The 14,924-nt window shown below is 42.1% G+C and overlaps 1 protein-coding gene across 3 annotated transcripts in view; it reads left to right on the plus strand.

Annotated features, from left to right (window-relative positions):
• The window catches only part of CRIM1 (cysteine rich transmembrane BMP regulator 1), a 186,321-nt gene that overhangs the window by 85,619 nt on the left and 85,778 nt on the right, over nt 1-14,924 (plus strand). The window lies entirely within an intron of this gene.

The following is a 14,924-nucleotide window of genomic DNA, read 5'->3' on the forward strand; positions in this document are numbered from 1 at the left end:
GGCCCTCTGTGCATGGCAGTGGGGAAGACTGTGCTTGGAATACAGAGCTTATATTCTGTTTCTCCTGCCAAGATGCCCTCCCCTCTTCCCTGCCATGATCTCTCCTCCATCTTTCCCAGGCCACTAAGGCATCGTTTTGACTAGATCAGTTCATTTCTTTCTACTCTGCTCTGCATTTAACATCCATGGTTGAAATGGTGCCTCCTTTTGCTCCCTTTCTAACCTCTGCCTATCCCAGTCCCAGTCTCATGGTGGGAACTTCCCATTTGTGTTTGTTTTAGGAGTGGTTGTGATTTTATAGATGGCCAGATAAAACAGGAATATATATGGTCTGTAGGTAAGTGCCAGTTATGGAGGAGACATCCAGAGTGTGTTCTGATAATTACTTGTCTTTTCTTCTCTTAAAATACATTACCTTTTCCCTAACCTTTGTCCTGTCCGAAGTCTAGGAGTCTTTCAGATATAATTTACACCACTCGTCTTGTGCTTTATACTATATCATGAAGCAGATACAAAGATTTTTGTGAAGGTAACATACCAACCGTGGTGCAGTGCCTTCTTATGGTATTACAGTATGATAATGTATGTGAAGATACTTGGAAAGGGTGAAGCACTGTGCAAACATAAGGTATTACCAATTAGTAATGGAAAAAGAGGGAGTGCTACTAGCTGTAACAGATGTCCCTTCAAGGTCTTCATGAAAAGAAAGGTGGCACATTGCATTACAGAATCTAATTAATTGAAACTAAGCTGGTGGTTAATTAACAAGTCCTTTAGTGAGGGAAAGGGACAGTTCTCAAGTCACTGTTATAAACATTAACATGGCACCATCTGCACGTAGGAGGCACAGTAGGCGATTTTTTAGTCCCTCTAGGGGGTCGAAATGGGTAAAAGCTACTGGAAGACATATTTAATCTCGGCTTAAGGAAAAAAAAATTCTTACAACTAATGATGTACAGTGATGAATTGGGCTGCTTCCTGAGCTCCCCGGAGCTGGAGAGATTTCTTTCCGTCTGGATGGCCACCTGCCAGGAATGCTTAGAAGAAATGTTACATTGGAGAGGAGGTTCAACTAGATGTCTTCCGTTTTTTCCCCAAGCTTCTGTGAGTCTTGTAAACATAAACTTTAAGATGGTTATTTTGGTGTTGACATAATTTTGACTTTGACATTCAGGACTAAATGATCAGGCAGCTAAAGATGCCTCTAATGAAGAAATTGTAAAACAGAGAAGGAAGTCATTCAGAATCCCACTGTGGATTGTTTGCACGGAAGGTATAAGTTCTCACAGCCCTTTAGTTTCCCATGTTTCTGGTAGTCCCTGACCCATGTGCACTCTCGGCCCCTTCTCCACATCCATCCTGTGCTCCCACCTGGATGAGACCGTCCCTGTGCTTGCTGCTTGCTCACACTCATGTTCACAGGGGCCCACGCTCACACTCACTCAGAGCCCTTGTGGCTGCTGCTGACTTTCCTTTTTTTTAAAACTCATTTATTTATTCATGAGAGACACGAGAGAGAGAGAGAGAGAGAGGCAGAGACACAGGCAGAGGGAGAAGCAGGCTCCATGCAGGGAGCCTGACGTGGGACTCGATCCCGGGTCTCCAGGATCATACCCTGGGCTGAAGGCAGCACTAAACCGCTGAGCCACCCAGGCTGCCCTGCCGATGATTTTCTTGAGGGCCTTCCCCTCCTACGACCTCTGTTACCCTTTCAGGACTGCATTTCCTTCTCTTTGAAGTGTTCTCAGTTTTCCGCCCTGAGGATGACTTAGGTGTCCTTCTCTCCTGCTCGTAAACAAATACCCATGGATCTCTTTAAGCACTTTTTATAACAAATTGAAATCATTGATTTTTTTTGGTCAATATTTCCTACTCTGTGTGGTTTTCAAGGGAAGGGAGTATTTTATAGCCTCTAGTAACTAGAATAGGAATTGCTGTAATATGTCAACCTGTATCTGTGGATGAATGAATGAATGAAAGAAAGAAGGAATGAGCAAGCCCACTCTAAGCCATGTTGATTTATTTGTTGAAGAAGAAAAAAAAATGAATATTTTTAGTTTCCTGTTATCCTCCTACCATTGGGTGGTAATACTAATCCTTGTCTCACTTTAAAAACCTTGTGATTTTTCTCCACCCCCTTCTTTATGGCCCACTTCTCAGTACTATAGAAACTCTCCATTCCAAGCATCAAGGTCACCTCTCAAAGCCTTTATCTCTCCCTTCCACCTTTTCTAATATTGTTCACCCTGCAGGACTCCAATTAAATTCCACTTTATCCAAAAGGTCTTCATGCTTCAACCAACACCCATCCTACTCCCTAGGAACTTCTAACATATTCTTTTCTGTGTTGCCAATTAATCACATATTTCCTTGCATTGTTATTTAACTGTTACATGCATAGTCTTGTCTCACCACCTAAAGGACATTTCTAGAGGAATTGTGTCTTATTTCTTTTCCTCTGTATATATGCATTAATACTGAATGAAGTGGTTAATGCAGAATATGTTCAGACTGTGGCTAAGCCTAGTTTAGCATATTAAGTGGGTTCCCACTTATTAAGGAGGATGATAGGTCATACTTTGGCAAAAGAATAAAAATCCAAACAATCATGCAAAAATGGAAATAAGGAGAGAGCCCAATATGGAGTAATAACGGTATTTTGAGAGAAAAAACTTTCATTCTTTTGTGTGATTTATGTCTTTAAGAGCATGGTGTGTAGGTGGAGAGAAGAGCATTGTAGAATACATAAAATTCTGTTACAATTATTTGATATTTACCAGCGTATTGATAAAGAACATTAAGAACTTAGAGCCATTTCAGATCAAAACCAATGATGTGAAGAATTCAGGGGGAAAGCCCTTTACAGTTAGGGTGAAGGTAAAATACCAGTAGTGATTTATTTACCTTAATAGCCCCTTTTTTGTAAGGATCTATTGGACTTCCAGAGGCAAGGAAGGGAGCTTGTGGACTTGCTCTCTCTCGTCTTGAGGAACAAATTCCTCTCTCTCTCTTTCCCTGTGAAGGCTGTTCTACCACTGGAGCCCTTAACTGCCCTATTTCTGTGTGGGTCCTTGCGCAGTTTGTGAATTTTCTTTTGAGTTGTCTGTTTTTGGTCATTCATTCGTCAAGCATTAATCAAGCCCCTGTAAGTGACAGACACTACCCTCTAGATGTCCTCATCGTGCACAGATATCTCTTTCCTGTTTGCACCGAAATCTCTTTCCTGTTTTGTTCCTGACAAACCCTTACCTTACCTCTGCCCTTTCCACATACAGCTTACTCCTTTGCTTGCTGCATCTCTGTTTTTCCTTAATGGCCCGTCCTTCATCTTCCCGTCTTCTGCTGGCTTTTCCTGAACTTCATCCCATTTTGACATCATTCTTACATATGATATAATTACCTCTTGACCATTTTTAATTCTTTCTTCCTCAACTAGGTTTTAGGTTTCCAAGCACTCTGCCAATTCTTTTCACCCTTTTCTCTTCCTTTGGCCATGGAATAGGATGTGAGCTCATCGCACCTTTCAGGAGACAGTGAAAAGGAATGGGAATTAGCGTCTGGGGGCCTAAAATGCTCAATGACGGCAGAAAGGAAAACCAGGACTGTCCACGAGGCTCACGACACCTGTGGTCTTTGGAAGGCTCTGTGTACGTGTGTACATAAAAATGCCTCTATGCAAAAGGAGACTTAACAACAGAGGAAGTTATGTCAGATACATTGATTCAAATGGTATCTTTACAGGGAAGGACAAGGAATTTAAGTAACGGTGAAGGTGACAATAACAAGGGTAGCTTAACTGTGTAAGGTGCCCTGCTGTTTACAAAGCTTTTCCACATTTGTTGTTCTCATTTTATCATTCTGATTCCATTAGGAATTTATAGATATGAAAACAGAGGCTGAGAGAACAGGTGACTTGTGCAAAATCCTAAGTGTTCTTTGACACAAGGATCAGAGCTGGGGTCCAAGTCTTCAATCTAGCCTTGTCCTCTCCACTGCAGGTTTTGTGGATAACGGTGTTTTGCTATTGCCCAGAAAATACATCAATGATTATGAATTTATGTTTCACCAGTGTATGTATTTATTTCAGCATCATACCCATTAACACAATATGCATAGATGGGTGTTACTCATTGCTGCATAACAAGCAGGGTGTCTGGGGCTGGGTGGTCAACAGTGGAGTCACTCCCATGTCTGGGAACTCAGTCAGGATGACTGGAAGGGCCTAGTCACCCCCTGTGGGGTCTTTCATCCTGGCCTCCTCCTGGTAGTGGCAGAAGCGAGAGAAGTAGCAAAGCCTTAACAGACCGGGACACAGAAGTCACACAGCTTCACTTCTACCACGTTCTGTTGGTCCAAGCAAGTTATAGGGTGGCTTCTGATTCAAAGAGTTAGTTAGCAGTAGATTCTACCTCTTGATGAGAGAAGCTGCAACGAATTTATGGCCATTTTTAATCTACCGTAATATATATTTGACCTAAGAGGTACCCTTCAGATTTCATTCTCTGCTTGTAGATATTTGGTGGAGTGCTTGCTGCGGCTATGGGATTTTTTTTCCAAAGACTAATGTCCTTCCGAGCCTGGGGCTCTGCATCTTCAGTTGTAGTTCAGGTAACCTGTAGCCAAGCTTTTTCCCGTCAGCAGCTACCTTTCTGGCCTGCCACTGGACACTTCCTCTGGGAGTAGACATGTGATGTAGGAGCCTCTGGGCACCACCTCAGCTTGGGCATCATGTAGCTTACCATTATTTTTAACTCCTCTCCTTAAAGTTGTGACTACCTAGTTAAACTTGGTTTAACAGGGAATGTCATTTTTGAATGCCACAAGATCTGCCTGGTGAAACCAGGTCAATTTTAAAAACAAACACAAACAAAGCATTCAGAGATGTTGCACAAAAATATTCCTCTATAATGATTGGTTATATAATGGTTGCCTGAGAGAAATGGACCTACCACGTGTAGGTGGAGGATAGGTCCAGCCTGGGATGTAGCTCTGTGCATCCCACATTCCCCTGTGTCAGCCAGTCCAAACCTCCAGGCAATTGGGCTGTTTCTCAAGAAGATGGCTCCTAGATCACAATTTTTTTTCTACACTTCTCTTTCTTTGTTATGTGCCTGATTTTACAGAGGCTTCCCATTGCCTCTATAGTTTTTCATATCTTTTTAGATACAGGCTTATAGGGCAGACCTTAACTAGTTAAAAATCTAGACTGTAATACCACCGACCTTATTTCCTCTCACTATAAGTCAAATGAGTTTTTCAGTACCCTTATGCCTTTTATCTTGTTATTTAACTACTTCCATATTTTTATTAAGAAGACAAATGAATGTAATGTATTACTGACAGTTACCTTTTTGAAATTCATTTTAATGAGATTTGTCATAAAGGTTTTGTTCTGAAACCATTCTGTGATCAATTTCTGTCTGTAAATATGCATTCCTTAAAAGTTATTGAGAAAAGTCCAATCTGGTTATTTTGAGGTAAAAATCAATGAAGTCATTGTTTATGATGTTCAAACTTAAAATAAGGTTTTTCCTGGGTTGTACACGATGCAGCCAGCCAGGTTCCCAAGCTCCCTCCTGGCTCCAGCGTCTTTCTGACTAACAGGTCTGACTCCCTTCCAGAACCTATATCCGGAACATTTATATCTCTGCTTTCTGAGACACTACACTGAAAAACCTGTTTTATTTTTAAATCAAGATTTTGAAGTATTTTAAACTTTTTTTTACTTATCCAAAGTAATCAAAAATTTTAAATTGTTAGGCCAAATGTTGACTAATATGTGACTTTGGTTTTTACCAAAAAGTTTAGTAGAATATCTTGAGCACATTACATTCCAAGTATGGTTCCACTGGCAATGTCGACAAATTCGAATCATAGTGCTCCTCCTCAGCTGACAGGTTGTATGGTTCTCCTGTTTTAGAGATGAAACTTGGTGAGCTAGGATGGGTCCTGCTTGGTGAGTGGTAGAGCCAGGTTGTATGAGCACAAACCACTAGGCTCACTGTCCCCTGTGGCCCTAAGCTCACTCCCCACCCACCTGTCCCTGGTCCTACCACTTAGGAGACCCAACATACCATGTCCTATACTTCCCTTTGTTGTGAAAGTCTGGGAGCAGATGTGTGCACATGAGTAAACTGTCCAACAGCTAAGGAATACTTACCCACACGTCACCTGGTGCCCTGTAAAGAGAGTACACACCCGAAGGTTTCGTGCTAGAATCCAGGCCCACTTCTGCATGAATTTGGGCAAGGCTCTCATACCATCTGGGTTTGTGTTCTTCTCTGAGAGAAAAAACGGGAAAGAGGGATTTGATGATCTGAGAAGTAACTTCTATCTTTAAATTCTCTGACTTTCCTAAGCCCTTTAGAGGGGAAAGAACCCAAGCCACTGGTGCTAGGACACTCCCAGGTGAGAAAGAAGGAACATTTTAGAAAATTCCTGGACTCCAGGTAATGGGAAAGAAATAAGAGTTTGCATGGTCATAGGAAGGGAAGAAAGTCTAAATGAAGTCATAGAAGAATTTTGTTTACTTTTTTCATTTTCTAAAAAAAAAATAGACTTAGGAAAGGCAAAATGAAATAAACTTATAAGACTAGTGATTTAAATCAGGGTAATCAGACTGGTTCAGTTGTGAAAGCTGGGTGATAATCCAATAAAGTAAATTAGTGGCTAATGGAATACTGCTAGTTACTTTTTTAAAAAAACATCTGTAAATAGTCCCTTATGTAGCAGGATTGGAAACTGATTCAGTCAAAGGCTGACTCCATAAAAAAAGGGCTTACTTCATTAAATTGGAACATGGACATCTCTGCCTGTCAACCTGCCTTGCTGGATGTATCTTGAGGATATGATGTGTGTTCCATCCTCCTACCCCCAGCACACTCACCGGCAAGAACTACAACCTGTGTGTGGCTGCTTACTGGCTCCCAGACCATGTTTGTACTTGTTTCTCTGAGGTTTTATCTACTACTTGACTTTCCCTGAGGTTTTATCTTTGTTCTGTCACTATTTATTCAGCTCCCCCATATTCTTACTGCATGTCTCTGTATTTTATTCTATATTGTATATACACATAGACACCCACACCCAGCATTATATGGGTGGAAGAGCATTAGATTCTCTATTCCGGATTATAAATGGATCATTTCTTTCTATGACTCTTAAAGTAAAAAAAAAAAAAGGATCTACTGAATTAAGTTCCCTTTTCTTTGTTTGATCCTCAGTTTTATTTCTTTCTTATAAGACACTGACCTTAGAAGACAATTTCCCACTCTTACCCTGTCATATCATAACAGCTTGAAATACTGCAATTCCAGGAAAGGAAATAAGATAAAAGGATGCCAACCCCATTGAATCTGAAGGATATATCAGATAACACAGCCCATGACCAGAACAAAAGTCATAAAGTTCCTTTACTTTCACTGTAACATCTGCATGTTTGTATTCAGCTGTTTCACATTAAAACTCTAGGATGCTTAGCTCCCATTCATCAATCTTGGTTTCTCCGTACTCTCAAGAAAAATCCATCTTGGGGTGCCTGGATGGCTCAGTTAAGCGTCTGCCTTTAGTTCAGGTTATGATCTCAGGGTGTTGGGATCGAGCCCTACATCAGGCTCCCTGCCAGCAGGCTCCCTGCTTCTCCCTCTGTCCCTCACCCCTCTTATGTGCATGATTTCTCTCTCTCAAATAAATAAAATCTTTTAAAAAAAGGAATAGAAAAATCTATCTTGTTGGTGCTACATTGTATTATGATAACAGAATCTTAGGACACTGTCACACTGTTTCTTAGGATGAGTTTCTTAGAGAAGGAGCTTTCTTTCTGGGGTTCCAGAATTCACAGCCTGATATTGACTATATCAGACAAGGCTGTCGGGATGGAGACTTTGGCAGGTTGTCCCTTCCCTTCAGAAGCACTTGAGTTCAATAAAAACTAATTTAACCACAAAGCTAAAGTTTGTAAAAACAAAGTGAAGCTTTGAAAATGTCAGATGTCAAAGATCACTGAAGGCCTCGTGAAGACTGAGAACACTGGGCTTGGTCTAGTGTGGGGCATGGTAATGAATAAGATATGGCCAAGGTTTGAAGGAACTCAACACCTTACAAATGTCAGCTCTGCCAGTTTCACAAAAATGTTTCAGACTTTTGCAAGGTAGTAAGTAGGGAACACACACAGATATCCGCTTCTACCACTCCCAGTGACATGAGAACTATATGATCTCAATATTTAAAGCTATAGGCAAATAGGGAGGGATATGAAAAATTATCAGTCCGTCCACTTCTGAGTAATAGTTTGGAGTGACAGTGTCAGGAGTCCTTTAGCTTCCTTTGGCTAACGTACTGATGTTTGGGTGGTTGAACTTTCCAGAGCTCCTCAGCCAAGTGTCTCCAGAGCCTCAGTCTGTCTGTCATTCTGCATTGAGCCTGGAAGCCTTGAGGATGGTATTGGGGGGGTAGGGTTTATACAAGCACTAAGAACACAGAGGGTAAGACTCAACACAGAAAACATCAGCCCAACCAAACACAGGCGTCAAAGTCAGAAACTTCCTGAGAGTGGCTTGGAACTGATAGGTTCCTTCAAAGCTCAGGGAGCACTCTCCAGTTCTTAGTGTTCTTTAGATCATCAAATAATATTTATTATAGATGTGTATGCTTTTAACATTGTGCTAGGTAATTAATATTGGTTGTATCACATCTAGCTATCTAGTGGAAATTGTCCCCAAATAGGCATTTTCAAAAGGACTTCATCAAATTAAGAGCCTTGTAATTAATGATCATATCCATCCGTTCCCAAAACATTGTCTCAAAGAAGATGGCATCTAATAACATTTTTTTTTTCTTGGTAAGATTAGTCTAGGACAGATTTCTCTAATTCAGTTCCCTTTTTGGATGTTCTCTTGAATTTGGGTAATTTATCCAGCTGCTTTTAGAGAATTTATAAAATTAAATTATACAATATGTAAAATATGCATTAGCATAGCACAGATTTAAAACATTCCTGACTCTTGACATGCTATCATGGTAGCATTCTCTCTGTTTTTAAACACATCCAGAAAAAAAATGTGGAAATACATTTGAAGTCCTTCTTTCTCAACCAAGAAAAGAACATCTATTCTGTTGCCCTCTGCCACAGTGATTTTTGGCCCAAAAGAGCAAGTCAACTCATAACTAAAAAAGCCAGAGTCTATATTAAACTCTGATGTTTTTAAAACAAAATAATTTTAGGAATTCCATGTTATTATTGGACTTAGCCCCAGATTGAAGAAAATATGCTTTCCTAGAAGTAAAGCCCTTGTCCATGGAGATGAACTATCTCCATAGTAGAGAGTTTAATTTGTCAATAACTCACTTCAGATGTGTAAGCTCTATTCTTCCTATGCTAGTGCTTTATGCCTGTTGTGTTTGACCATGAAAATGGCCAGTATCTAGTCATCTTTTGTATTGGTTTAAGTCCTGAAACAAAGTTTAAGGCTCTCTTTGAGTGGCTACAGTTTGGTCTGAGTGGGCCTGGCCATCACCAGACATTCAATACCTGGCCATCTCGCTGAAAGAATATAACTCAGCTGAGTTCCGTAAGACTGTCTGTGAAGTTGTCAAGTAGACTCCACTGCACAGATCCTATTGACCTTCAGAGGATCTTCCACCCACCTTCATTTGACATTATCATCATCATGACACAGGCAAATAGAACAGCTCCAGGCAGCTTTGCGAAAATATTTTGTGATGTTATTCATGTAATGAATAAGCAAATCTAAAATGTCGGAAATCCTCCTCCTGGAAATGCCCAAAGCAACCACAGATTTCAGGGACAGTGTATTTTACTGTTCATCTGCGCCTATCTATAAGATGTAAGTGACAGCGCTGCTCATTGTGTAGACACTGTTTGCAGAGAGTTTGGGGTTACATTTGCAGTAGACATTTAACTGCTTAACTGCAGGTAACGTGAAGGCAAAGACAGCTTGTTTCTCTAGAACTAGATGCTCACTTAATCTGTGAATGTATCACCCAGATAAGTGAATCTTAAATTGCCCTTTCCTGAGTTTGCCGGGGTGTGTGTGTATGTGTGTGTTTGTTTGAAAAGGAAAGAAGTTGTAGGTCATGACTGGTGCTATGATCAAGTACTTTGATTGCCATAGCTAGGTCATGGATTCCTGAAGACTCTCCGTGACACTTCCTGAGACATTAGATTGTGTGCTTTTCAAGGGCAAGGGTGCACTTTCAATATCTCTTTCACACTAGTGCTGAGCACAGGTAAATAAATACTCAGTAATTGCTTTTAAGTAAGTTTATAGATAGTTGATCTGTGGCAGGTCCTAGCATCAAAATCTCTTAGTGGTTTTGGTCTGTTCAGGGAATGAACATTTGAGTGTTTATCAAGTGTGGACATTGTGCTACCTGGTGGGAATGAGACAGACACAAATGTTAAGGAGCTTATAGTCTAAAGGGAAGGCAAACACATATAAATCATTATATTTCAAAGTGCTGCATGCTTTAGCAATAGAAGTGTGCAAAAAAAAAAACCGCTCATAGAGCAAAGAGATACTAATTCTGATTTGGAAAACTGTCAAATTTGACTTTTGAGCTGAATCTTTAAGAATGAGTCAGAGTTCAGCAGCTGGAGAAAGAGGAAAGGGCATTCTAGGCTGTTGTGGTCATGATTTTTAAACTTTTCATGTGACTTCCAGCTTAAAACAATATCACTAATCCCCGTCTTTCTTTATGATTCAAGAAAAATGGAATTCATGACAATCTTGATTTTTTTTCCCCCCTCAGAGAGCCACCCCTTTTCAGGACTACATCACTTGTTTAAGATGGTTTATTACTTTCCTATTGTTTTCAATTAAAGATCTTCATAGTATGGTACATGAGGTCCCCTCTTACCCAGCCCTGGGCTACTTCCCTAGCTATGTCCCCAGCAGGTCCCCTTACAGTATATCCCCCAAGCCCCTTCCCAACACATACTGTGCTTCTAGTGGGCTGAGCCATTTGCTCCAACCTATATACATTATACTCTTTCTTGCCTCTGCTAATTTGAGTAAGTTCTTCCTCTTCCTGGAATGTCCTGACCTGTTCCCCCATGCCTGATAGATGCCTGACAGCCTGTGCCCACTCACAGTCTCCCTTCACACCTTCACACACACATACACACAGCACTAGGTATTTATCTTTAGGCCTCTCATCAGAGAAGGCATCATGGAAGAAATGACTGTTGGAGTGAATGGAGGACTATTAGGCACGGGAGGGACCTAAGTATTGAAGATGTAGAAGACAAGTGTGCTTTCCTCCAGAAACCACCAATGGCTAGGGCATCTGTACGGCACAGGGAGGTAGCTGGTTGATAGCACAATTTGCACTTGACTACTTGTCAAGCTTGGGGCTGAATTTGACCTCAAGACATTTTTTCTTTGCTTCACTTTTTTTCTCTTATCTTTAATTATTCATGTCTTAAAACTGGGATGCTTCATGTAGAAATATGGCTTCTTTTGAGCAATGGGAAGGTGTAGCAACATTGTACATGTCATCATGGAATGAGAAATAGACCTTCTTGAGTTGTCTACAACAGCCCTTTCTGCTTTCAGGATTCCTGCCTGACTCCTAAAGACATTCAGGTTTGGTCTCTGGGTTTAGCTAACTTGGGATTGGTGTCGAGGGACCAGATGTGGATGGAGGTTAAAGGGGCAAGAAGTTTAAAGACGTCATGACGATCAGGGCCCAGGTGGACCCTGGGTTTGGGGCTGTATTGCTAAGGAGTTACAGTCAGGATGAGACCCAGGCTGAGGAGAAGAGGGAAAGAGGTTTGGGGCGCAGCTGTCTTGGAAGCTGAGAGTCAGGTGGTGGGAGCATGGGCATGGAGGTCCGGGAGCATGAACCATTGTGATCAGTAAGTGAGGTGTTTGGCTCAGAGATTTTAGAGGGCTGTGGCCTGAGGAGCAAGTGGCTGAAGTGCAAGACACATATTCCAAAAGATCAGGCAAGCTCAGGGAGTTGAAAGTGCTTCATCCACATAGACATGGAAGCCTTCCAAATTATTATATAAAGTAGCTAACAGGTGGTGAGCGCCTCTGTGTTCCAGGTACTACCCTGTGTGCTTTTCATATACCAGTTTATTTAGTTCACAGAATAGTTCTAGGAGATCTGAGTGCTTTAATCATCTCTAGCTTACATATGGCACAGGTGGAGCTAAGAGAGATGATGTAATTTGCCTGAGGTGCTCTAGCTCCTTAGTGGCCAGAACTCAGACCTAAGATTGTCCTAATGTCCACATGCATTCTCTGAAACCCCTTAGGAAATGGAGAGGAGACAGAGCCACAGAAAGGGAGGGCTTGCATAAGGGAGGAAAGTGTCAGCTTGGGGAATATAGTGTTGACCTCCCTTCCAGCCCAGGTGAATGAGCGAGTGTGGGGGGATTCACTATCTCAGTAAAGACAGCCGCAAGGAAATAGCATTTGGGAGAGAGCCAGGTAAGTGTCAGAACAGATTTGAGTGGCATGCTTTGTGGTGATATTCAGATACCGAGAGTTTGTCTGCAAGGGAAAGGTTGGGGAAGGCAGAGAGGTTGGAATGGGAGAATGAGTCCCGGGGAAGCAGAGCAATACTCAGTAAGGATGCACCATTCCCTTGAGGACAGGAAACCAGAGGATGTTGCACTTTGCACTGATGACAAGGATGAGAGGTCTGGGAATTGACAGCCCACAAGGGTCCAAGTGAACGCATGCTTAAAGACACTCACTGTGTCAGCACCAGCTCGGGCCCCAGGTGGCTCTGGAGGCTTGAAGGCATGTCCCAAAGGCTGCCCTGACTGTTCAGGTTTTCAGAGAGAGAGTTAGTCCTGATGTGGTGTTTGCTCTTTCTGTGTTCTGGAGAGGAAATGGAATAGTTCACATGCCACTGTGTTCTCATTTGTGATCATACAGCCTACTCCTTCCTCAACTAAACTCCCTAAACTGAGAGCCAGAACCCTGTGAATCCCTAGCCCCACCCAGCCAAGTGCCTCCTGCTTGTACTCACTCAGCAAATAGTTATGAAATAGTCGTATGTTCATAATAAGCTGATTCCATGTTCCACAACATCCATTTCTAATGCAGTGAGTGATTCCAGCTCTGAGATGGGAATACCGTATGTTGCTATATTAAAACTTCCTCTCCACATCTAAACCCAGCCCTTCCCCTTCCCAGCATGTACCTTGCAGGGGTCCCTGCTCTCTTCTTCTGGCTCACTCGGTCCTCTCTGTCCCTCACTCCTGCCCCTTCACCCTCTTAGGCCATCCTGCCCACCAGGAGAGCAAATGCCCGTGTTTTGCTCCCAGACCTGAGGAGGTGAAAGCAGAGAGCCTTCCGTTCCTGGAACTCGGTCGTTTTCAGAAGGCTACACTGAGTGTGGTTTGGGATGCCTGCCAGATCCCAGATCTCCTGTTTCAGTGGGGGCTTGGGCCCCGGGGAGGCCTTCCAGCTGTGCCTATGCTCTGGTTCCTCTGCTGCCAGGACTGAATCCCTCTGGAACTTTTGCGACTCTCTTTAGCCATCATTTTGAGGCATGTGTGTGTGAAGTGCTGTTGCCTTCTCATCCCACCTGCTTACTATGGAGCATGGTTCTAGAACATCTGTTCTAGATCTACATAAACACTTTTACATCTACATCTAGATCGACATCTACACTTTTCTTTCAACTTAGACCTGTAAGATAAGATTCCTGAACTACATGCCGGCCTTGAGGAGGGAGCTATAATCAACTGCCATTGAACACCAGAAGAGAAGGGCTACAATGACTATTAAGGTCTTAGCAATGGACCTTGTCATTATTACTGATATTAGAAATGCAAAGGAATATTTTACCTCATTGCCCTCAATTAGTATCTTCTTTGTATTGAAGCATATCCTGTGATTGCTCCCCACAGAAAAAAACAAAACATCACAATGATGCAGAGTGATTTTACTATTGTCTCTGAAGGAAAAGGGGGGAAGAATGCAGCTTCTGGTTGTGAAAATGAGGGGGGACAGCTGCTGGAAGGAAGCGTGTGATCCTGAGAGCTGGGCCAGATGATTGTGCAGCTAAATAATGCACACGGTTAGCTGCCTGGATGGTGGAAATGCAAGGAGATGTTGCAAGGAAGAGAGACTAAGGATTTGGTACTAAGTGAGTAGCAAGTCTCTTATGGTGAGAAATGAGAAAAATTGTGATCCTAAGGAACTTCCTGAGGAAGGAGTGCAGTTCTATATAAGGATAGTTGGACCCAGAGGAGGGAAACCCATTTGTTTTGGGATGTTTTATTTGCAGTATCTCTCTTTTTAATTTTTTAACTAATGCATTCTTTGAGAGAGGTAAGAAATTTTATCAGTACAAAAATAGTACATCAAATTTATTTACACTTGAAGCTACTTCTCATAGGATAGAACGATGTTTTATTTGTATTGTAATTTCTGTTCCTGACAGTTATTCATTAATACACTGAGTAGAATCCTAGTAGTACAAGTGCTTTTTACCCTTTTATTTCCACATTTCTCCTTGTTTTCCTAGCTAAAGGGAAGGCTCCCTCCTGCCTATAAATAGTCATTCCTTATTTACAGACCTGCTTCTCCCCTTACAAAGGGCTTCAGCATTCACCCAGGTGTGGAGTGCATCCAGGATTGGGAGGTGCTGTTTGCAGAAGGTCCTGTGGAGTTGTTTTCCCTCTAGGATGTGGGCCAGGATATGGGTCTGCTTGGGGAAGATGAGGTGTCCTCGGGTACTCTGTTGCTTCCACATTTCCTCCTCTGCAGGAGTTTATTGTAGGGGGATGTTAGAATAACATTTGGCTGCTGCTCTGCATGGGTCCCAAAGCAAGGCACTCCTGTGCTTTGCTGCATGGTAGTGGGAATGGCCTGGAGGATTCCTTTCCTGTGGCCTCTTCTAACCCACTCTGGTTTAGTCTCCTTTATGGTGTCTCTAGT

The sequence above is a fragment of the Nyctereutes procyonoides genome, unplaced genomic scaffold (genome assembly GCF_905146905.1).
Source record: "Nyctereutes procyonoides isolate TBG_1078 unplaced genomic scaffold, NYPRO_anot_genome, whole genome shotgun sequence".
Taxonomy (NCBI): domain Eukaryota; kingdom Metazoa; phylum Chordata; class Mammalia; order Carnivora; family Canidae; genus Nyctereutes; species Nyctereutes procyonoides.